Source organism: Castanea sativa, chromosome 11, assembly GCF_040712315.1.
Source record: "Castanea sativa cultivar Marrone di Chiusa Pesio chromosome 11, ASM4071231v1".
In the NCBI taxonomy this organism is placed as follows: domain Eukaryota; kingdom Viridiplantae; phylum Streptophyta; class Magnoliopsida; order Fagales; family Fagaceae; genus Castanea; species Castanea sativa.
In genome coordinates this window covers 46,989,771-47,014,407 of record NC_134023.1, presented here as the reverse complement: position 1 = coordinate 47,014,407, position 24,637 = coordinate 46,989,771, and the positions used below count along the sequence as shown (strand labels likewise).

The window sequence follows — 24,637 nt, the reverse complement described above, 5'->3', positions numbered from 1 at the left end:
CAATTTTTGTATAATTCGTTAATATCTCATAAGAGTTTCTCTCACTTTGACCAAAGAGCCTTCTGCTTACTTCATTTCACACAAATGGGAGGGAAAAGTTCAAAAACTTAAGAAAGAAAATCTAAAAATATAATATACCAAACTCAAATACTTTATAATCCTCACCAAGTCCTCCAAGGGAAACAAAATTAAATACATAAAGGGAGAGACATAACAAATTACTACAATCTTAAATACTTTACAATCTTCTTCTAATGAATAGACCATAAAGGAAAAAGAAAAACATGAAACACCAAAATTAAATACATCATAATCCTTTCAAAAAAAAAATCAACCAACATGGTAAACATTACTTTGCCATCAGGATGCCAAATGAAGGTCATAGACAGGATTACCCAAAGAAATCTGAAATGATTTTTTGTGTCAGAATTGGATGAAATTGAAAGATCCACACCATCAATCCAGCTATAAATCAGCAAAGAAACTTGTTTGAACTGCTAAAATCAGATTCTTTACTTTCATTTTTTTTCCTCAATACCAGAAACATTAAAATCAAACACTCAAATAGATTCCATGCCATTAAATAAGGCAAACCCATCATGGTCCCATTTATAAATAGTTGATCCATGATATTCCTTTAAAAAAATAAATGGCCCATATAGAATTTGTAAGACAAGCAAGAAAGATCATCTGAATGATGATGAGAAAATCATTCATTTATGAGGACCTAGTACAATTTCCACCATCTAAACAAGAATTACAAAAAACTTAAGAGCCATTCAAATGCAATAAACTGTATCCAAATGATAAAGCACGTGTTGCTTACAACTTCTATTGCACAATCAAATGCTAATTCTTGGTGTGTACTTTTGCTTTGCTTTTAAAGCAGTCACAAATGCATCTGTATTAGGTAGCCTTAAGCACCATATCTCAACATGAGAACACCTGAGCCAACCATGCTGATTCAACTAGTGGCTAGGTATCAACCCCTCCTATGGGAATTCATTGATTCAACTACAGCCCTTCCCTTGCCCCCTATATAAAAATAAGAACATGATTATTCAAGACAATCTTCTTTTCTCAAAACCAGACAAATGGTTTTAAACATATCTTGAATGAATTGGCTTAAAAGCATTCCTATTAAAAATAATTTAAAGAAGACACCCAAGGATCATTTATGCAATATAACATGTGTCTTGAATCCACTATCGATATTTATTAAAGTTCAAAGTTTGAAGCTTACAATTAAATGCCAGAAAGTTTAGTTTGACATGGTGACAAAAACATAAACATTTTTTCTTTATTGAAAAATAATACAAAAACAACTACACAATCCATGCAAATGCATTGGATGATGGGGGCATATGCAGACCAATATGACCGAAGCATTACAATAATCTCAAAAAATTGCCCATTTTTCCTCAAAATACTGACTGAAGAAACGGCCCCCAACATGGGTATCCAATTACAACATATCTGGTGGAATCATCCCTCTTTTTTTTTTTCTTCAATCACACCTCATGTATCACACATACAACTATATGAACCATCCCACAATAATTATATTTACCAAATTCTCTATAGGTTTTACAACATCATATAGACATATCATGAAAAGAGAGAGGGGAATCCATACCATGAACATCTGATCATGTGCTATACTGCCAAGAAACTGCTGAGAACTACATTAGGTGTTTTAACAGGAGTGTCCACTTTCCATGTGTTTGTTGCATCCCTACAAATAGTATAAAGGTAAGCACTATGACTTAGGAGTTCAAAATCTATCATTAGCACTTATTCTTTCATGCGCTATTTTATTTCAATGTATCCAAATAACCCAAAGATTGTTGAAAGAATACAGTGAAGTGATTGCACCAGCCTTAAGCTTTATTCACTCTTCCCCGCCAAGCAGTAACACAATTATGACTTGACTTTGACTCAAGCACCTTCTAATGGTGAGTGGTGATCTAAACCACGTCACACAAGTTAAGTTATAGGTAATAAATTGGTGATCCAAGCATTCCTCTTTTCTAGCACATGAAGGGCAAGAAGCATCAGTGATGTGATGAGATTCATATTTGCTAACTCCCCAATCACTAGAAGACAAATCATTTTGTAGTTTTCAAAGGAAATAAGGAATTTAAATGGAAGTTCAAGCTTGCACAAGGCAGCCCACGTGTGAGAGCCTTATGTCTGAGTTCTACTCTTCCATTTGAGGATTACCTATGGAGAAGCAAGACTCTTTTGACAGTATAAAAACATGACTGATCGTGGGACCAAATAAGTTTATTTGTACTTCCAAATCAGTTACTGATTGTCTTGTTTTCCAATGGCAACAGCATGACTCAAAACTACTTTGAGAATTTAATTTAAGCTTTAGAGAATCATTTTTAAGCACAACAATTTAAGAGATAAAGATGTTTTATCAGTAGGTACAGTTGTTATCTCAACAATGACAAAGTTAAGGCGTTGACATCATCATTAATTCAAACATTCCTAATTAACAAAGAAAGAAACAAGCAAACAAGAACATGTTCTTAAATAATTCCTCAACCTCAACCAATCATATATGAATAATACGAAGAACTGAGCCCCATTCTCAAGGCAGGTTTTGCGGAAGAAAAGGCTTCTGGGGCCATAGCTTATTGCAAATTTTAATTTACATTTTTCCTGGTAATCAGTTCAATGCATCCTTGTCCAATGTCATTTATCTTTCAATAAAATTATGAACAATCTAAGTTATATTATTCAGTGAATCAACAAAAGCAAAGAAACATCTATGATAGTTAACAAAATTAAAATTTAATAACCCAAGAGAAACGCATAAGTAAATAAGTAATCAAACAGAAATATTTTTGTAGAAATTTAAAATAAAACCTTAACAATTGGTTTGATGTGTAGCATAGGCCATCTAAGCAAACAGGTTCAATATCCTGAAGAAGCATTTCATCGAACAGTTGTGTGCTTGACTTGAATTTTAGTTTCAAACAATCAGCAAGGACGCTCATTATTTGGTAAAATTGTAGATTAGAAAATCTTACAAGAAGAAATTATGCACCAAAAGCAGACAAAAAGATAAATACTATAATAAATGAAAATCAAATTGCAAGGTGAAAAGGGATCTTAGGCCTACCAATTACTTCAATAGCAATAAGGCATCATCTGCATTGAAAAAGAAATAAAGAAATTAAATGCTTCTTGTATAAATAATAATTACATAGCCCAACAGTTTGATTTTGCAATTATTTACTTGAAACACATTATATACTTGAGCTATAATCCTATGAATAAGCCTTTAAAGTTAGAGAAATAGAAAGAGGCAAACCTTCTCTTCAAAGTTGGATCAAGATGTTTTTGTCTTCTTTGACGGTGGATACAGATTGGCATAGGTATCATCATTGAGAAAGGTATTGGGGATTGAAGATGAACCCTGATCATGAAACCCATTGGTAATTCGCCGTCTCCGGGGTTTGGAGCTTCGTTTCCAGAGTTGGAATCGGATTCAAAGCCATCCAAAGCGGGACAGGTAGTGTTTTTGGGGACGTCTAGCCCGGGTTGGTCGATGGCTTCTTCTTCGCAGTCGGTGTCGGATTCCAACACGGCCTGAATCTTCTTCCCCATTGTTGAAAGCACATTGATCCATAGATGCATTGGGTTTCTGGGGACAACAGATGCATTCTACATATACAGAAAATCTTGGAGTTTTTTTTTTTTTGGAGACACATGTTGGAGTAACCTCAACCACAATGCGATTCTCTTCAGATGGATTTGATATTTTCACTTTCTTATAAATTAACCATACATGGTCATAATTACCATTCGCCCAATACGTGGAGCGTTTGAATTGCTTTTTACCATTGATAAACATGTTAACTTCCCACCAGTGGTACCATAGATAGTTGGGGGGCACATCCTTCAATGGAAAAGCAATACAAACAACCAAATTTGAAAATTTGGGACCGACCAAGAATGATACGGAATTTCCAACACTCTGATGATGGTTGAATTTGAGCCACTTTGGAATCTCAGTTACTGGTAGCGAAAGATGATGGTCATCTATAGGAATCAAAGTTGTTGCTTCGGCGACTGTATTTGGTAGAATCCCTAGAATTTCTCCAAACTGCAAGAAATTGAAGTTTAACATAAATTTGTTTCTTTATAACTCAAACTTCAGAGAGAAAGAGAAAGAGAGAGATACCTGATTCAATAATCTGCTTGATGATTGTGTATTCAGCCGATCGCAATTCTGTGCATCCACAGTTCTTATAGATTGTGGAAGTCTCGGAATTTTTCGAAGCTTTTTGCAATTTTGAATTCGAAGTTGTTGTAATGTAGCAAATCTACTAATACTTTCTGGGATGGTAACAATACCAGTAGAAGAAAGATACAAATGTGTCAATACTGGGAAGTAATTGGGCTGCATCCAAGAATCTAATCCAACTTCAACTCCAGGACACGCGTTAAGAATCAGAAATGTCATGCTTTGAAACCCAATAGGTCCTGAAAAGTTATTAAAGGAATTGCACGCCAGTCTCAATTTGGCAAAAGGAATATCTTCTTCCTCCTGCATTTGTGATTTATTGGCCCCAACTAGAAAATTCGTAAGCTTACTGCCATTAACTTGTAAATCGTCTAGTCTAGTCAGATACAACAGTGATGAAGGCAATTCTCTAATACCACACCATCTCAAATCCAAGTCTCATAGACGATTCATGTTTGGGTGAATATTGGGGAACTTCTTAAGCCTTTTGCAAAAAAGTAGATCAAAATATCCAAGAGATTTCAACATGAGCGTACTTGGAAGAATTTGAAGTTCTGAACAGCCTCTGAGACACCATCCTTTAAGCTTCCTAAGAAATCCAATGGACTCATGAACCTCAATTAATTTTTTACAATCGCCAAGATCCAATTCCTCTAAGTTTGGGCAGCACAAGTCAGGTAATTTTGTAATGAATTCACAAGATCTTAGACTGATCATTTTCAAATTTTCATATTGGAACCCCTATGAAAAATTTAAAAAAAGAAAATCAAAAAACAAAAACAAAATTTATCTTCAACAACTTTTAAAAATAACATTTAAATTTATAAATACTAATACTTATACCTGCTTGAAGGCATTCTCCAATATAATGTTAGACTTAGACATCTTGAGTACAACAAGTTGTTGAGGAAGGCGACATTTGGAAGATAAGGATAGAGGAAATTCATGCCATTCAAGAAACCTTAACTCATTTGGGAGATAATCAAGATCTTTAACAATATGTACATTGCCTATAAGAAATTTGAGATTTTTCATCCTCTTGAAAACATTAGATTTCAATGACACCTCTGTTCGTTCAGGTGAGAGCAACATTATGCTTCGAATTTTATTTGATCCCTGCTTAAGACAAAAAATTAGTCACACTTCAAAATAGAATTCGACAAAAGTATAAAGATTTTGAAACTTAAAAAAAAACATATATTGAGCAAATTATATTTTGTTCAATATTGTAAAGGGAAAATCCAATAAAGAAATATTTTGAAAAAAATGAAAAAGCAAAGAATGTATACCATATTTCCAGTTAGTAATTTATGAGCATCTTTATAAAGCCATATCCTACTACGCTATTCAAGCTCTTTTGATTCTTGCTGAACAATTTCTCTACCCATTTGTTGTACCAAATCATGCATTGACAAAGAGCCATACAATGTCAAGTGTCATATTTCAAGGTTATGAGACATCTATCAATAAGATTTTCAATACCATATTCTGAATATAACTCGCAAGAATCTAATATATTTGCAACATCATCCTTTTTGTAACCCTTAAAAAAACATGCAATATCAAGAAAAATATCCTTTTCAGTTTTATCTAATCCATCATAACTTATTTTTAGTATTTCGTGAATTTTTACATGTGGAATGTTTTTATACTTTTCTAATGCACTTTCCCATCCATGTATATTTTTTCCACGCAAATTAGAACCAATTATTTCTAAAGCTAATGGAAGGCCATCGGCATAACTTGCAATCTGTTCTGCAAGTTCTAAACAATCTTCCCCGTATTTACTTGTTTGGAAGGCATATCGTTTGAAAAGTTCAAGAGCTTCACATTGACTCAATTTTGTAACCTCATATATTTGATGATCTCTTTCCAAAATGGTTAGTACATGTTTGTCTCTTGTTGTTATAATTACTCTACTTCCAGAAGCAAACCAATTACATTCTCCAAGCAAATTTTCTACCACTTTTGAGTCTTCCACATCATCAAGAATTATAAGAACTTTTATACTATGAAGTCTTCTCTTTATCAAATTGATACCTTCAAATACATTATGCACCTTCAAATCTCCATCTCGTAAGATCTTAGAAAGAAGTGTCTCTTGTAGTCGGGTTATGCCACCAATTTTTTTTGACTCTTCTCTAACATTCACTAAAAAACAACTTCCTTCAAAAAGGTGAGCAATTCTATTATAAACAATTTTTGAGATCGTTGTCTTACCTATTCCCCCAATACCACAAATTCCTACCATGCAAATATCATTTGACTCCATATCTAAAAGCAATTCTACGGCCTCCGCTCGAATATCTATTCCAACTAGATGTTTAGCAACAAATAATGGCTCATGATTTGATTTAGTCCTTGATGTCTCTTTTATAACTCTTTCGATAAACTCAGATTCAATGTAATTGCAAAGCATAGAGCATAAGAAAGATATGATGAGTTGGATTAGTTGTAAATATAAATATGAAGATGAACTAAATTCAATATGTCAAGTTTTGTGGATTGCAACTAACATATTGCTATTTAAATTAAATGGCATTGAAATTCAAAAGATTAGGAAATATCATTAATTTTGGCACATTCTTCTTCTTCTTTTGGCTAGAAAATTTGATCTAGGCTTTTAGCAAATGGTTGGACAGAAACTCCCTATCAGTGATGAGGATTGAGGAGACCCACTTACTGGAAACTCATTTCTAATAATTGAACAAAATGAGATTAAGAAATTTTGTAAAAAAATTGTCTAAAAATTAAATGGGAAAACTCTTGAATTGTAACATTAACATTAAATTATTTTATTTCTACAATTTAATAGTAGAATATATGGTAAATAAATTTTTTTTAAGTATACTTTCAAAATTGGACATTTAGTGGTCACAAAACTATTTAAAAGTTTCTAATTAATGAAAGAAGAAGAGTTGTCAGAATTATTTTTATTTTTTGAAAGAAAAGTTGTCTAAATATATAACATCATGTGAATTAAAATTGTTCTATTTCTAGAATCTATCTATCTATACACAATATATAATATAAAATTTGGGTCCCTACAATTGGTGGATACACATGATAGTGACACATGTCTCTTTGACATTGCATAAGACAATAACACATATCATCTTCTGTAACTTCCTCCATCTATTATATATCATACTAGTGATTAACAAATGCAATACACGGAAAAAATTTTAAGTTTTAAATTTATACATTCAAATCTCATATGAAATTATATTCTATATTACAAATATAAATCCTCTATCCATTTGAATTACCACATGTTAGATTTTTTTTTTTTCATTTTTAATTGTCTGAATATATAACATCATGTGAATTAAAATTATTCTATTTCTAGCATCTATCTATTTGTACATAATATATGATATAAAATTTGGGTCCCTACAATTGGTGGATACACATAATAGTGACATGTGTCTCTTTGACAATGCATAAAACAATGACACATATTACCTTTTGTAACTTCCTCCATCTATTATATATGATTCTAGTTATTAACCAATGTGATTCACAGAAAACTTTTAAGTTTTAAATTTAAACATTCAAATGTCATATGAAATTATATTCTATATTACAAATACAAATCCTCTATCCATTTGAATTGCCATGCGTTAGATTTTTTTTCATTCTTAACTTTGTTTATTTTATAAGGAAAGTCAAGTGAATACATGGCCAATTGTGATTGTTGGAACAAAAAATAGAAAAAAAAAAAGAAAAAAAGAAAAAAAAAGAGTTAGTTAGAGGATTTATATTCCAATGTTGCATGCATAACTGCTTGGATTGCATTTGTCTCGTACACCCCAAAGGAAAATAAAATAATTCTTTGTAATAACAATTTTGACATTTAAACAGCAGATTTTACAGCCAAATTAAGTTGATTTGTTTTCCATTTTTTTTATATAGTTCAAGCTCCTAAGAAGATAGTCCATCAAAGATATACAACACTCCAACTAATACTAAGGAGTAACATAAAATACTTAGATATGCAAACAGTTAAGCAATTGTACCGAATGTCACTACTTTATCCGTGACTACCAAATACCCATTTTAGGAGCTTATGCTAAGTATATCACCATAGGTTCTTTATCAGTGACTATCAAATACCTATTACAGGAGCACATGTGCTAAGTATTTCACCTAAGCTTACCAAGAAAGCTAAGAGAAGCAAGAAATCTGATGGAGGGTTTTGAGATTGGGATGCAACAATAACAAAATTGCAAGTTGTAACACTAAAGATTTAGAGACTACTATGATATCAATATTGCTCTACAAATATTTATAAATCCACCATTTTCTTCAAAATAAAAAGAAACACCCAAGCTTTTTTTTATTTTTTATTTTTATCAAATCTAAGTCAGTTAACAATGAGAAATTCAACAACAATGATGGCCAAATAAATCAGCTCTAACAATCAAAAGTTAGTTAACAATTACACAAGTCAATACATTGGAAAATTAGAGAAAGAAAACAACAGAAACAACATGCAAATTCTGGATGCAAGAATTCAAAAAAGAAAAAGAAAAAAGATCAAAAGAAAAAAAGATTAGATCATCATATTGCCAACTTAACTTCAAAATTCTTTGAAAAACACAACCCATGTCTTCTCAGAATGGTGATTGTAATTTTGTGGAGAAAAGTCAATACCAAACCAAAATGATTTGTTGTGGATGATGGGGTGGATTGTAATTAGAATGTTCATGGGTAGATACAACATTGAAAAGCTTAAATGAATAATCGATGTGTGAGAGAAAAAGAGAGATAAAGTTGTGAAAAATTGAAAATTGGGATGGAAACAATATAATTAGTGGTGGATAAGATGAAGAGGTATAGAAGGCATTTCTGGGTTGGAGATTTGAGGGCAACAGTTTTGTTTTATTTATTATTTTTTATTTGTAGTGTTAACAATAGTTTAGTTTTTTTTTTTTGAGAATTACAATAGTTTAGTTGAGGAAGAGAAAGTGAACCGTAATGGAAGCGAATTTAAAGAAAAGGTGCAGCCGAAATCATAAAAGAAAAGCAAGACAAATAGTCTGTACTAAGCACAAAAAAACTCACAGTCTATTCACCATAAATGCATAAGGCCTCCGGTAATTATATTATAGGACAGATAATTGTAATTTGTAAGTAATGATATACTCCTTTTAAATTTTTTATTCATTAAGGCAATTAATAGGCCATCTTAAAAATTAAAAGGTTAAACTAAAAGCAATTTGAAGAGGGGTGTCATATTGGCGGAATTTTTGGTGCTCATTCTAGGATTTTTTTATTTTTTATTTTAGTGCTTATATTGATTAACGGCTGTCACCCCTTAATTCCAAGCAAACTGCTAAAAGGTCTGAATAGCTTTTTAGGCAAAAGACGTTTTCCTTTAGAAGAGAAGCAAAAAGACCTTAATAGTTAATCCACCTTATTGATTTGTTTATTTGCTTCATTATTTTTTTTTTTATTTCTTATTAAATCACAGGATGAAAAATATTTTCTGAACATAGAATTTATTTAGCATCCAATAGTAAATTATAAAACATTTACATGATCAAGTAATTATAGACCATATACATGTACTTTTGGATTTTAACCCATTGATTTTTCAATTTAGTTACCAGATGACTATAAAATATTACATATTATTAAGCACAATAATATAAATCTAATCTAATATCATACAATTCAATCCTCTAATTTATCTGAGACCTTACACCACATTTTTTGTCTAACACCCTTTGCAAGATATGCAATGAAGAGTCTAAGTGTGTTACTCGTGCACTATGTTACTACCACAACGTGAAGTTCACTGATGTGGTGGAATGGCTGAAAGAAAATGTGATTAATTATATTAATTTTAAGGTAGATTTATTCGTTTCAAACAAAAGAAATTTGATGGAAGAAATCTTTTTTAGTACGTATAATATGATCGTTGATTATTCTATCTGTTTAATTTTCAATTGTTAATATATATATAATATATAAAATGGTATCCTTACATTGATGAAGTGTAAAATCGTGAAAGATGTTAACATAAAAGTGATGACCAATTTCTAGTGATGACCAATTCCTGGTGCTGAAAGGAAGTGTACTTAGTGATAGGTTAATGGGCTGGGAACGGTAAATGCAAACGCCAAAGTTAGGCAAGAAAGGAAGGTGCATGCGATAATAATTATACTTCCTCAAAAACTAATAAAATATGATAGAAACAATACTTTCGTTATTTATTAGCAGTCATAACAAAATTATTAAAATCTTATAACCAATAATATAACAAAACAGATTTGTCATAATTGATAACATTAGGCAAGTTAAAATTATTCTAATTCTACTATTAACCTTTATAGCTTAACTACCTTAGTTAGTATTTAGAATATAAAGAAATTATTCAATCCTCTTGAAAGACCACGTCAACAATACTTAGTGGTCTTTTCATCTAATAGTATTATGCCATATGATAATTTATTGACTAAGATCCTTGGCATCAACCCAGTTTTAAAAATAAAATAATTAAAAAAAAAAAAAAAGCCTTCCCGTTCACCTTCATTACCCCTACCCTCACACTCCACTACCACCACTATCATCCCCATCTTCAATGTCGGCAAAGATAACATAATTTATAAATAGAAAACAATAGAAGTATGTAACTAATAGAAGCACACCAAAATAGTCATTAATTAAATACATACCCATCGTTATAAGGAAATCCAGACAAATTAGCTGCTTCAGTTAAAGTTTTCCTCCATTTCTGAACCTTTTTTCTGTCATCTTTGAATTTTTCTTCATGTTTAGCTAGTGCAATCCCAAACTCTCCATCTTGTTTACGTATTTCTGATGGGTTCACTTTATAAAAAATTGGTAAAACCTGTTGACCATTACTTCTACACTCAAAAATCTTGACAAGTTCATTCAAGCACCAAGTAGAAGATGCAAAATTTTTAGAGAATATAACAATTGAAATCATTGACGATTCAATGGCTTTAACAAGTTCCATTGAAATTTCTTCTCCCTTCTGAAGACTATCATCGATGAAAGTATTAATACCCTTGTCACACAAAGCCTTGTATAAATGGCTTGTAAAATTATTACGAGTGTCTTCACCTTGAAAACTTAAGAATACATCATACTCCCATCGGTGGGTAGAAGAAGGAGAAACTCCTTCATCAGTCAAGACAACCATTGATATGATTTGTTGACTGAAGATTGAGAAGATGAAAAAAGAAGAGCAGAAGGTAAGAAAGATCAAAGATGTGACGAAATTAACAAGAATGATAAGAGATGAATGAAAGCTTGCAATTCGAGTGGAGGTTCACGAATGAGTTGATTGCACTAAATTTGAAAGGTTTTGAGTTCATATGTTTGGTTGAGAAATTGACGATAAAATGATGATTTACGACAAGTGTACTAGAATTGAATCTCACAAAGGAAAAATCAAATTGGAAATATGGAATTGATAGGGAAAAAGAGAAGTAGCGCTCACTACAATATGAAATAAGAAAGGATATGAAAAAGGGAGAGTACTCACTTTACTTTGCTTTATTTTTAATCACAAGGACAGAACTAAGAAGCTACAGTGATAAAGATGTTTGCACATGAATGCACGTTGTCAAAACAAAAAAAACAAAAAAAAAAGATTCCCACTTTCTCTTTTTGTGGAAAATTGCAGAACGCGTAGAACACTGTCGGTGGAAAATTGCAATAAGGAAAATTCCAACCATGCACCATTAAGTCATGAGTCAACTGACACTTTATAGCCACTATATTATTATTATTAAAAAAAAGAGTCACTAACTTTTGAATAGAATATATATATTGTGAAAAGGAGCCACCCAGTAACACATTCTGCAATTTTCCACCAACAGTGTTCTACGCATTCTGCAATTTTCCACAAAAAGAGAAAGAAAAGAGAAAGTGGGAATCTTTTTTTTTTTTTTTTGACAACGCGCATTCATGTGCAAACATCTTTATCACTGTAGCTTCTTAGTTCTGTCCTTGTGATTAAAAAAAACAAAGTAAAGTGAGTAGTCTCCACTGAGTAATTTTTTAGGCATTTTTGAGACGGAGAATAATATTTTTTTGTCTCATATTTATGGTGAGGTTTATTCATTAAATTCATAGTGAAGTTCACTATGAATGTGAGAGGAGGGAGCACTATTTCTTTATTCCGAAAGTACTTAAGAATTTTCTCTCTCTTAACACTTTTTTTTTTGGCTGAATTTTTTATTGTTTCTTAGTATATAAGCGTGTCTTACACTTAAAACTTCTTGTACGTAAAAGTATAGTTCGCGTGTAGGTTGAAAAACGATAAAAAGGGTTTGTAAATACGAACATATATAAAATTTAAACAAAATTAGCGCAAACCTATTGCTGTCAAAGACTGAAAGTGAGAAACTACACATATAAAAGATTAAAATAATCTTAAATGAAACGTACTGTCCTCAAAGTCAAACACATAGCTTTAACTTTTTAAAAAAAAAAAAAAAAAACAGGGCAACAATAAATAATATTTTCACAATAAAGTCTAAGCGATAAATACTGACTTACATTTAAGATTAATATTTTATATCACTTTTTTACTTACCATTAACAGCTTGACATAGAGTTTTTATTATCAAATTATTGTGAAAATTATAAATATTTTATTAAGGAAAAATACTAATATAACAAACTATTTTATAAAACTTTTTTACAAATTGCTAGTGTAATATTAGTGGCAGGTCTATATGAGAACCTGTAAGAATTTATCAGAATCTCACATCAGGAGTCTATAAAAATGTTGTAAAATTGTTTGTGCCTTTAGCATTATTCTTTATTAAATTGTGAAGAAAAAAGTAAAGAAGAAGTTTACCTTCAATTAGTTTGAAGGAAAATTCTTTTAACTCACCACGTGGTGATGAATAAAATCATCCACACATTTTTAGTCATAGAACAAAATTTGGATACAAACTTCGTTGAACCAACAATAATAAAATGATATTTGTCACTCTTATGTAGGAATGGAACCAAGATTTAGAGTTTCAAAGCACTTACATCAGTGCTTGATTAATAGAAAAAGTATCATATGTTAGTTAACTAAGCCCAAAATTCACTTACATCAGACTATGCAAAATTGTGTAAAAAAATACTTTGTTGCTACAATATTTATGTAAATTTACACTAGCACTATTTATATTATATTTAGCTTTTATTCTTTTTTATGTATGTCAAGGTTGAAGGAAGAATGTGGATGGTGATCGTTATTTGTGAAGAAAGAGAAACTACTAAAAAAATCAAGAAAATTTAATATTTTAAAGAAATATAGTGTAAAGTAGATAATCTAATGTGATGTGTTTTGAAAAGTAAATATGTAAAATAAAAAATAGTAGGTTTTTATGTTAAAATATATATAAATTTTTCATGGGCTAATGTGAATAGGAGACCAAAGTATGAAAAAAAAAAATCATAAAATTCAATTTTTTTAATACATGGCAATACACTAGTCTATTAAAAAAAGAAAATCAATGGTGCAAACAGTAAAGTGTCACAAATTTCATTCTTAATATGTAAAAAAACATAAAGAATTACATGAAATAATTTTATTTGTCATGGGCTACTTTTATAAGTCGGATGGGCTAATTTTGTAAAGCTGATAGCTTTTAGGACTGAAAAAGAATAGTGACTGGGCCAATCAAGCTCCCTTTCTTATTGATTTATTTAATAGTAATTATAATTACAAACAAAAGAAAAAGAATGACAATCACTCGGTGCATTAAATTTAATAAGAAATTGATTAATTTTTATTACATGGTATGACTCTACATGCAATAAAGATAAAGTGAGAAAAAAACGAAGAATTCGATCAATTTTTCTTACACGATACTAGCCATTTAATTGAACGTGTTGTAGGTTGGGATGACAAGTTGTGTTTTTCATTGATGTTCAAGTGACAAAGAAACAAAGATAAGGACAACTCTACTTGCAAAAGTCATTTTCAAATTTGTATGGAAATAATGGAATGGAACCTGAGTTTTATGGAAGCTGTTTGTTGACTCATGGCTTCAGTTGAATATGAAGGTGAATGGAATATCTTGCACAGCACCCACACCAAACTTGTCTATTATTGTCGAAGTCTCTTACTATTGAATATCCAGGTAAGTTCTTTTACCCTCTACTAATTTTTCAAATAATTAAGAGAAATTTATGTTTACAATATTATCACAACACTTTCACAACAAATTCTAATAGGTAGGCTGTCACTAGCTATTATTGGTGATGAAAAAGAAAAAAGGGTAATTTTAGTAGAAGTTTAAATTAAAACCAGTAACAATAAACCACCAAAAATTTGTAATGAAAATATTGTGTATGTAGTATTTCTCTTTAATAGATTCTATAAAAGTTTTGTAACTTAATTGATACTTACTAATAGAATATATTGCGTAAGTGGTATATCTTCAAGTACAAAGTCCTTGAAAGTTGGGCATAGTTCCAGATGCAATAGCTAGCATTTAATAAATATTCTAAGCATTCTTTTAATAAGGAAAAAAGAATTACACCTATTATCTATAGCGGATGTGTTTTAAAGAGAAAGTATGAAAGCAACGAAGAAATCGATCAATTTTTCTTACACGGTACTTTTTCAATAAAGTGAGGTATGGACGACAGGTTCTATTTTTCATTGATGTTCAAGTGAGAAAGCAACAAAGAGAGAGATGACTATGCATGCAAATTATTGATGTTCAAGTGAGAAAGCGACAAAGATGGAGATAAAAATGTATGCAAATTAAAGTTTTCACGTCGTTTGTAAGGAAATAATAGAATGGAATCTCAGCTTTGTGGAAATTATTTGTTGACTCATGCAGAGTGAGAATGCAACATAGATGGAGATAAATATGCAGCAAATTAAAGTTGTTTTCACGTTTGTAAGGAAATAATGGAATGGAATCTCAGCTTTGTAAAAATTATTTGTTGACTCATGCAGAGCGCGAGGGTGACAGGTCACAACATTTTTCTTTATAAAATGTTGGTTTTGCAGTGGAACTATTGTGAGCGTGATTTTTTTTTTTTTTGTTTAGTAGGAAAACTTAGGACGAACAGAGAGAGAGAGAGGACTATAATAAGGGAGGAATAAAAGTGCGACGTTTCTTCTGAACTGTTTCTTTGCACGCTTTGGTTTCTTTTCTATCAAAATCATCAATGCTTCAATTTTTTTTTTTTCAAAGGTAGGCCTTTAATCATTTACTTTTTGACAAATGAAACCAAATGCGGACTAAATTCAAATGTGATTTTTTTTTTGTCGGCCACTTGTGAATTTTGATTGTCCTTCGATATTTACATTTGGAAAGTTTTACTACTTTCTCTTTTCTTTGTGGTCAGGGTATAATTTAATAATTTTTTTTTTTCTTATCATGAATATGAATACATTTTCGAAACTCGAAAGGTTTGGCTATTTCTACCAACAAAAGAAAAATTAAATTTTTTGTTACTATTTTATGAGGTTTTTACTATATAATGGTTACATAAAATTACTTGCATTAAAAAGAAAATTATAATAATTTCACCGTTGCACAATATTATGATTGAATAATTAACATATTCTAGTGGCTACTTTTTATCAATTCTCTATATATTATCATTACTACTTTTTCTTTATAATCTTTTTTGATCATTTAAAGAAAAAGTCATGAGAGTAACAGGTCACAACATTTTATGTAGTCAATATTTTTATGTAATGAAGGTTTACATAGGACCACTTTTTTTTTTTTCTTTTTTTGTTTTAGGGAGTTCACATGGAACACTTGATAATTAAAAAAATAATGTTTACATGAGAGGTGGGAACAACAGTATTTTGTAAGATATATCTTTATCATCGTAGCTTCTCTATTCCTTTCTTGAGCTTTCCAAAAAAAGGTGAATACTCTCTCTCTCACACAATTTTTGTTTTTCTTTCTTTTGTTGAATTTTTTTATTGTTTCTTAACCCTTAAGTTGATGAAATTTTATGTTAAAAAAAAAAAAATTCTATATAGTCCTGATACATTTTAGTGTGGTATTTTTTTAATTCTCCATCATAAGTCTCATCTTTCTCTCGTATAATTTATGATGATTTTATTTTGGATTAATATTTAGTTATTTTGAAAGTGGAGATTTGAGTTTGGCCAAAATACCATTTCCATCCTTCCATTTTGGGTTACAATCAATTTGGTCTCTACATTTGGTAACAATAAATTTAGTTCACATTATTTTTAATTTGCCTTCAATCTGGTTTCTACCGTTAACTTACTAACGGAAAATACTTATGTGGCAAATGGTGTGCATTATTGGCATGATTAAGTTGTCTAAATTTTAAAGACCACATAAGCGCTTAGATGGCAAAATCAAGCCACATCAACATTTACAAATAATTTTTTATACCAAATTTAATCTTAAATTTTTTTTATTATTAATTTTCTTACAATTTCATGACAACCAAACTTTTTTTTTTTTCTCTCAATTTTCCTTTTTAACTTTCTTGCATTTTCTTGGTAACTAAACAGTACACCCTGCAATTAGGTTCACCATACTATTGCAGTCTTCTTTAGGTTGGAGTGTTCTTTTTTTTCTTCTTCTAGATATGATTCTATGTCATTTTGTTTTTCTTCTTCGGATTCGTCTGTGTACGGGGACTAGAGCGAAAGGTGAAAATGGGAGGGCTAAACAGCAAGTGAAGCTGTATTAGTGCGAGGGGTTTGATGGGTCTTGAGTACAAAGGAATCCATTCTATAAATCTAGCCGAGTTATAGAACACACCATTGTAATCTTGGCAAGGGTCAACACTCAAAACCCACAAGCTATTGTATGAATCACTGGTGATAAAAGCGAAATCTCATTCTCAGTTATTGGTGACACCGTAGCAATGCCTTACGAATGTGTACTGGAAAAAAAAATTAAAAGAAAAAAAAAGTGAATGTGTTGATCCTTTTTATTAGTAGGAAAGATTTAGATTTTAACAGTAGTTTTTGTTATTTGAATTTTTTTAATTATTATAATGATGATGTGGCATTTTTAGTATCTAATTTAATTTTTATTTAAATGATCAGGTAGGATTTAAGTGTACTAACAGTGCACATTATTTGCCATATAAGTATTTTCCATTAGTAGTTAATGGTTAAGACAAGAGACCAAATTGACCATAAGTTAAAAATAACAATGACCAAATTGACTGTTATCAAAATGTAAAAACAAAGATAATATTTTAGCCATTGAATTTATATTCAAATAAAATTTATATGGTTATATATTTTTTTAAAATAAATTATTATATTGCCTATCTTTAATGCTTTTAGATTAATTTTATAACTATAATTATATATATTTGATGAACAATAATAATAATAATAATATAGTGGCTACAGTGGGAGACATTTTTATCAGCGTTGCAGTCGATAAAGTGTCAGTTGACTAATGACACAGAAGACTTACCTAGTCAATAAAAGTAGGGATCCCTCTTCCACGAAGTTTCCTCGATGCAACTTTCCACCGAGGGTGTCCCACACGTTCTGCATTTTCCTCAAAGAGAGAGTCACGTGCGAACATCATTATCATTGTAGCTTCTATGTTCTCTCCATCAGCTTTAAAAAAAAGAAAAGAAAAGAAAAAAAAAAAAAAAAAAAAGGTGTAAATGCCCAATTCTGAAATGAAAAGAGACATAAAAAGAATTTGTAAAGAAACGGCAAGTTGGAGAGACTCAGCAAAGTCAGAACCACACAATAGAGAGTGTAAATGCCCAATTCTGAAATGAAGCAAGGATTTTCTTGGCCTGAAAAGGTTGAGGAATTTGAAAATCAAACCCCTCTAAAAAATCTAGATTGTGAAACTGTTACTCATGACAATAGAAAGGAAACAGAGCAACATAACGAGCAACATAATGATGTTTTAGCAGTTGAATCTCAGAGGATTTGCATAACAGGCGGTTCTTTAAACGTCAAGTGTGTTTCACAGATTGTTTATAATAGTCGTGTGATTGGTAAAAAGTACTTGGAAAATCTAAAGCAGTTTCATGGCCATAGTTCCTTGTATGGAGAAGCAGGACTTCAAGTTCTTTACCTATCTAACTTGAACACTCCATTAGAGCATGGACAAATGGGAATTCAAGCAGTCTACCCATCGGACGTTAATGCTCAATCAGCAGCATCAAGATCAGTTCTTCAAACTATGTATAAAAATGGCTAATAGACTAAAGGATCTGGAGATATATCCAAAGCAGGGATCCAAGATACTGGTATGACAAAAGTCAAAAGTCAGCTGCAAACTTTAACAGCAGAATCTGAAGCCCCAGTAATTTTAAGTGTTGACACAAAAACTGAGGATCCAAATTAAGTTTGTAAAGGAGGCAGCTCAACCTCAGATAATTCAGTAATTTTAAGTGTTGATGCCAACTTATATCTGTTTTGATGAAAATTGTGGGACTCCCTACTCATTCCTGATGGAATGATTGAATTCGAGGAATAACAAATTGTTGGAGTGTCAATTAAGGAGAAATAAATAAAGACCATTCCTAGAAACAACTAGAGATTGGACAATCAATGAAGTAGAAGGTTCATTGCTCTTCCCTTCTTTTACACAAACGACAATAGATGTCATTAAAAAAATTCATGATTTTAGAGAAACCTGAATAAGAATTTGATATCAATGAAAAACTTTTATTTACAATGGCAATTTGAGAATTGAAATGCCTTTCAAATTTCAAAATGAAAATCAACTCCAGTGAGTTTGAACAAAAAAGAAAAAGGAACAGAAAAAAGATTTGTTGAGGTCCAATCAAAAGATAACTTTAGTTCAGAATTACCATTTTTGTATATATTAACAAATACCTGAAATGTTATTATAGGGATGCAATCAAACCATAAACACCCCTTTATTTTGGTTTACCAAAAAAAAAAAAAAAAATCAATAAACAAATTTATCTTATGAATGAAAGTGGGTCAAATCACATCAATGCCAAAAAAATAAAAGGGGACAAGCCATGTGACAACCTCACAAGTCACAACAATGTGTCTTCCAATCTTCTTCATAAAACAAAAGTTTAGAAATACTATCTACATTACCATAAACTTTGAGGTTCAAAAAGAACTGTCCATATTTACACCAAATAATCTGTTAAATATTTTCACAAAATGACAACACCAATATTAAAAGAAACACAATGTATTAGCAGCTAAACACACTGATTCATCCTCATTGCCATCGACAATGAACATGTGATGTAGCCACCAAAGCATGAGGGGAAACAATTGCAACTCCAAAATAGTGAAGGTGTTGACAATCCATGATCACAAAGCTTTAAATCCTTTTCAGTCACTATATGATATCTCTTTTTTGTTAGGATTAGTGCCCTTAAATCTTATTGTATGATGCTATGTATATTATTATGTATGACATTATGTATGACTTAATGTTGTGTTTAATAAAGTTGTTTTATTATTATCTAAAATAATGGTAACATGAATATTCAGACATTATCATATAGTCCATGAGATGTATAGTATGTGATTTATATAATTTAGTCACAGAAGATATAAATTACAAGTTCTTTATAAACTCAGAATTTTAGTTCGTAGTCGGTGATGAAATTGGGCATTTTATCTGCGAAGACTATAACATATTAACTAAGATGATTTGTCTTAATCATGGAAATAGAAATTTCTATTTGATATGTTGATATGTTTTAAGAGTTAAAATATATTGAACTGGACCTGTGTGAGTTTTATTATTCTCCTAACGACTGTCAAATGAATAATAAACTCATGACTTATATTTGCATGAACTCTTAATCCTAAGAGAATAATGGACTTGATCATGAGGTGTAGGTTACTTTGATATATCAAGAGTGAGATCTAAAGGAACGATCAAAACCTCAGTATATTGGGTAGCCACATTTAGCGTTGATGGAATATATATTCTTAAAATGGAATTCATAGTCTCTTAACGGAGATATAAAATATTCTCTTGAGATAAGTTTAATGGGTTAGTTATTCAGAAAGTTAGGCATAACCACTTTAATAAGAAGTTACTAAAGTATATAATTATGAAATTGGATTTCATAAATATATGATAAATAACTTAAAGGATTAAACCGGGTACTCAATGATAAGATGTAGTAATTTACAAAGTGGCAGTCTTCATTCATGACTTTGTATAATTACGAATATTTTATGAAGGGATTGCATGTACAATAAAGTCTTAGGATATAATTTATAAATAAGGCCTAGAGTGCAACTATATTTATATAGTGGTATTAAATATAGTTAATGGTAACTTTGGACTTGTCAAGAGTTGACAGAAAAACCCAAGGCCCATTAGAGTTAATGTCTTATTGGTCCCACTCCAAGCCACACACTTAAACCTAATTGGAAAGGCCTAAAAGGCTAGCCTAATTAGATAATCAGTTAGATACAAAGTGAGAAACATACAGAATTTTCTATAGAATATTGAAAGAACATCATTGTGAAGTGGTGTGTATGTAAGTGTGAGACGATTTGACATTCTCCCTTTGTAAATTAATTGAGAGACCACACATCTTGAGTGTTAGTGGAATAGGAGTGAAGATTGAAAGTGTTCCCAAGTGCTTCTAATCTTCAGTTTTGAAATTCACCGCTCCAAGGTACACTCTCTTGTTCTCAAATTCTGAAACTTACATAGTGCATGTTAACATTTATGAATGAAGTAGATCTATTTATTTTCAGCTGCGTATATTTTGTATGCGATTGATGTGTGTGTGTGTGTGAGATTTAACTATACTTCCAAAAATGATAAGCTGATTGATGGGTTGATTCGTTTGATTTTGTTTTAATGATATCATTCTGCAACTTTGTAGGTTTTATTTCCCGAGACATCTTGGTGTCCAGCACTTAGGTGGTATTATTGAGCCATAAGGCTCATCATTGAATCCCAACACTTAATGTTAAATTGTTAATATTAAAAAATATAAATTAAAATGTAACATGGAGGACATAATGGGGGAGGGGGGGGGGGGGTAAGCTCATAAGTTGGTGTGCATATCATGTGTTATGTATAAATCTTGAATGTTTTCCATGGATATAAATTTCCATGAAATGGAAGACTAGGCTAATATACATATGATTTTTTTTGCTTTATATGAGCTAATCTTCACATTCAAATCATACTTTTGATCCCAAAAAAATTTCTAAATAAATCATCCTCAAGAATAGTAACTCTATCCAAAAAACTATCAAATCAATTGCCACCGGTGTGCCCAATTTGTTTCATTGCCCAAGATTTGGTTAATTGGTGTTAAGAAAATTATGGATTGTCTATATTATTACACAATTTTTTTGAACATTGTGCATTTTCCAGATCCCTATAATTATTGCCCTAGAGAAAATTAATCCAAACGTTAATGTATCTTATGAATCCACATTTGGTGTCATTTTCTTCATTGCACAATGATTTTGCACATGCTCCTTAGTCCCCACAATGTCCCATCTTTTTAGCCTCTACACAAGTACTACATACAAAAAAGAAAATTGGGCCTTGGATGGATTTGAGTCTAGAATGGCACTATAGTTGATAGGTGTTGGGTCCATTAACCATGCTCATGCCCACTCAACATATAAGTTAAGTCCCATAAAAAAATATTAAAAAAAAAAATATATAGTTTAAGTCAAGGCAGTCACACCCCAAATCCAAAAGGGTTCGAAGCATAAGAAATACATCCTAAAGGTATCGGTAGATTTTTCCTTTTTGATAATTCAATCTAAGCAATTCATATCAAGTACCAACATCAAGAATTTGAATAATAATTTCATTAAGAAAACTCTCAAAGTAAGTCAGAGCTTTATGCAATAATTACAAGGACCATTGGCTACAAAAGAATTGAGATCTGAATAAATATAATTACATATTATCAGTTTGTCCCATCAGTGGGAATAAAAATCATCACCACTATTAGATACAAAAGAATAAGTCAAGCCTACTCTAGGATGTACATCATCTTAAGATCACCATCACAAAAGTTCAGCTTCCATTAGTACTTAGTTTAACTATTACTAGCCACAAAAACATGTCTCAAAACGATCATTGCCTACTTCGAAAAATCATGTAAAAGAATGGGATGAAACCGAACCTAGTAAGTAGCATAATTAATGGGGGTAGGGGAATACAGGTTTCATGATGATGAATAGTTTGCAAAGCAAGTTTTAATTTGGAAAATTTCTAACTGAATACTACGAATTCATTTTTAATAATAATATGACAAGAATAATTAAGTAATAAAACACATAGTTTCTTAAAATAAATACCATGAAACTATATACTATAATCTGTGAATACAAACAAAATAAATCCAAAGCCATAAAATCTAACATAAGACAATTTATCACATAGATATCATACTACCACATAGACCAGTCAAGGGATCCATCCATTCACAATTAGCATGATATTGTCATCTCTGGTATGCAGTCTCTTGACCCCATGGGTAGCAACCTCACCTATACCTTCAAAATTTTGTCTCTCCCCCAGTGAGTAGCAGGGTGAATGCGTTAAATACGACCTCTTTTGCATGTGATCTTTTGGCCCTATGGGCAACAATCTTACCTATACACAATGAAGGAACCTCTTCCCCCCATGGGCAGCAGGGAAGGAAACGTCATCCAAAGTAAAAGAGCACTAACCTAAATTTGATTCCATTGTTACAAAAATTACAGAAATCAACTGAGGTGATCACTGGGAAATCACACATGGCATAGAGTTAAAATAACATAAAACTCACATGTTACATGTACTTTCAAATACATAGTTTATATTCAGGTAGTTTCGGAAAAATCTTAAATAACCAAAACTTCCACAAATTTTATAAGGTTTCCAAATTCATTTCTTGTCAACAAGATTTTCTATCAATTTCCCAAAAAATACAAGTCAAGATAAATAAGCACCTTTAAATTTTCCAATATACCATAAAATCGATGATTTTCCTTTTCAAAGATTAAATCAGAGATGCTCATATATTCCATGTCAACAATTCACGCATTTCCCCAAATGCAATATTAAACATGATGCGCTTTTCATATATAATCATATATAATAGGGCCACAATACAACACTTTTTAAGAAAACATATTTCCACAAATAATTTTACAAAATGTGTTTGACCCAAAAACAATGTTTTTGCAACATGGTTATTTTCCAAAAATCCCATTAAAAAGCTACTTACTTTGCAACTTGCAAAAATCCTAATTCTCCAAGCTCCAAAGGAGATTAGATAGAACCTAAACAATATCAAGCAAATCTATCACAAAAAGTATAAAGCTTGAAATTGTACCTAACTACAAATTAGGAATTGCCAAATAAGTACTTAATTTGGCAAGCCTAGTATTTAACCTCACAAATAATGCATTTCACTCCCAAAGTTTCTCAACAAATTAATTTACAAGGCATAGACTCCCATTATACTCATAAATCATTCAAGGTATTATCTCTAATATCAAAACCTCCACACTTAATAAGTAATTCTCACAAGATTTATATAATATCATCAAGAGACCCATGACACCAAAAATCATAATATTCTCCAAGACTAACAATTTAGAACTTCAACTAATCTATATTATATCATATACTATATATAATAGCAGAAGCTGAGAGAAAGTTAATTCCTACATTTAAGGAGGTATTGACAAATAGGAAAAAAAAACCCTTAAAATGCTACTACATGTACAACTTTTAAGTAAAACAGCTGCACGTTACAACGATTGTTCTTTCATAATTCTGCCACACATGCAATTAAAAAAGCATAAATTAAATAACTAGTTAAAAAAACGTTGCAATAAAAAAACCCTACCGATTTCTTTCTTTTCATCAGACTGCTTAACATTTTCTCTCTCTACACAAAAAAACAAGCGATACTGCGTTACAAACAAAGGGAAGGAGAAACCAAAAAGAAAAAAAAGAAAAGAAAAAAAAGCTTGCAATCCAGTGGAGAATCGTGCAATCAATCGTTCGTCCTACAGGTATTGAGAAAGAGAGAGAACAAAAATCCCAATTTTTTTTTCTCTAACCCGATAATACATGAAACCCTAGAATACAACAAACTAAATTCTGATTCTATTTCTCCCGTTCCCCTTTTCGTTCCCTGTTCGACTTCTCCATTCCAAAACACACTCCATGGCTAAACCCCTTCTTCATCGTCCAAAACCCAAACCATAAAGGTGGATGGTTTGTTGAAACAGTTTGGTGAAAGGGAGATACGGAGATAGAGAGAACTACCACTGGTCAAAATTAAATATGATGAAAGGTTCAAGGAGTATTGAGATACAAAGAGGCAGATACAGAGAAATAGAGAGTCAGACCATCACATCCGTATCCTCCATCGGTAATGGCCTGTTTGGAAGTTAAAAAGAGGAGGGAG

General features: G+C 31.2%; 2 pseudogenes; both read right to left on the bottom strand.

Annotated features, from left to right (window-relative positions):
• LOC142616604 (uncharacterized) overlaps positions 1–24,637 on the bottom strand; it is an 84,664-nt pseudogene that overhangs the window by 36,995 nt on the left and 23,032 nt on the right.
• On the bottom strand, positions 1,743–11,599 carry LOC142614924 (TMV resistance protein N-like; annotated as a pseudogene).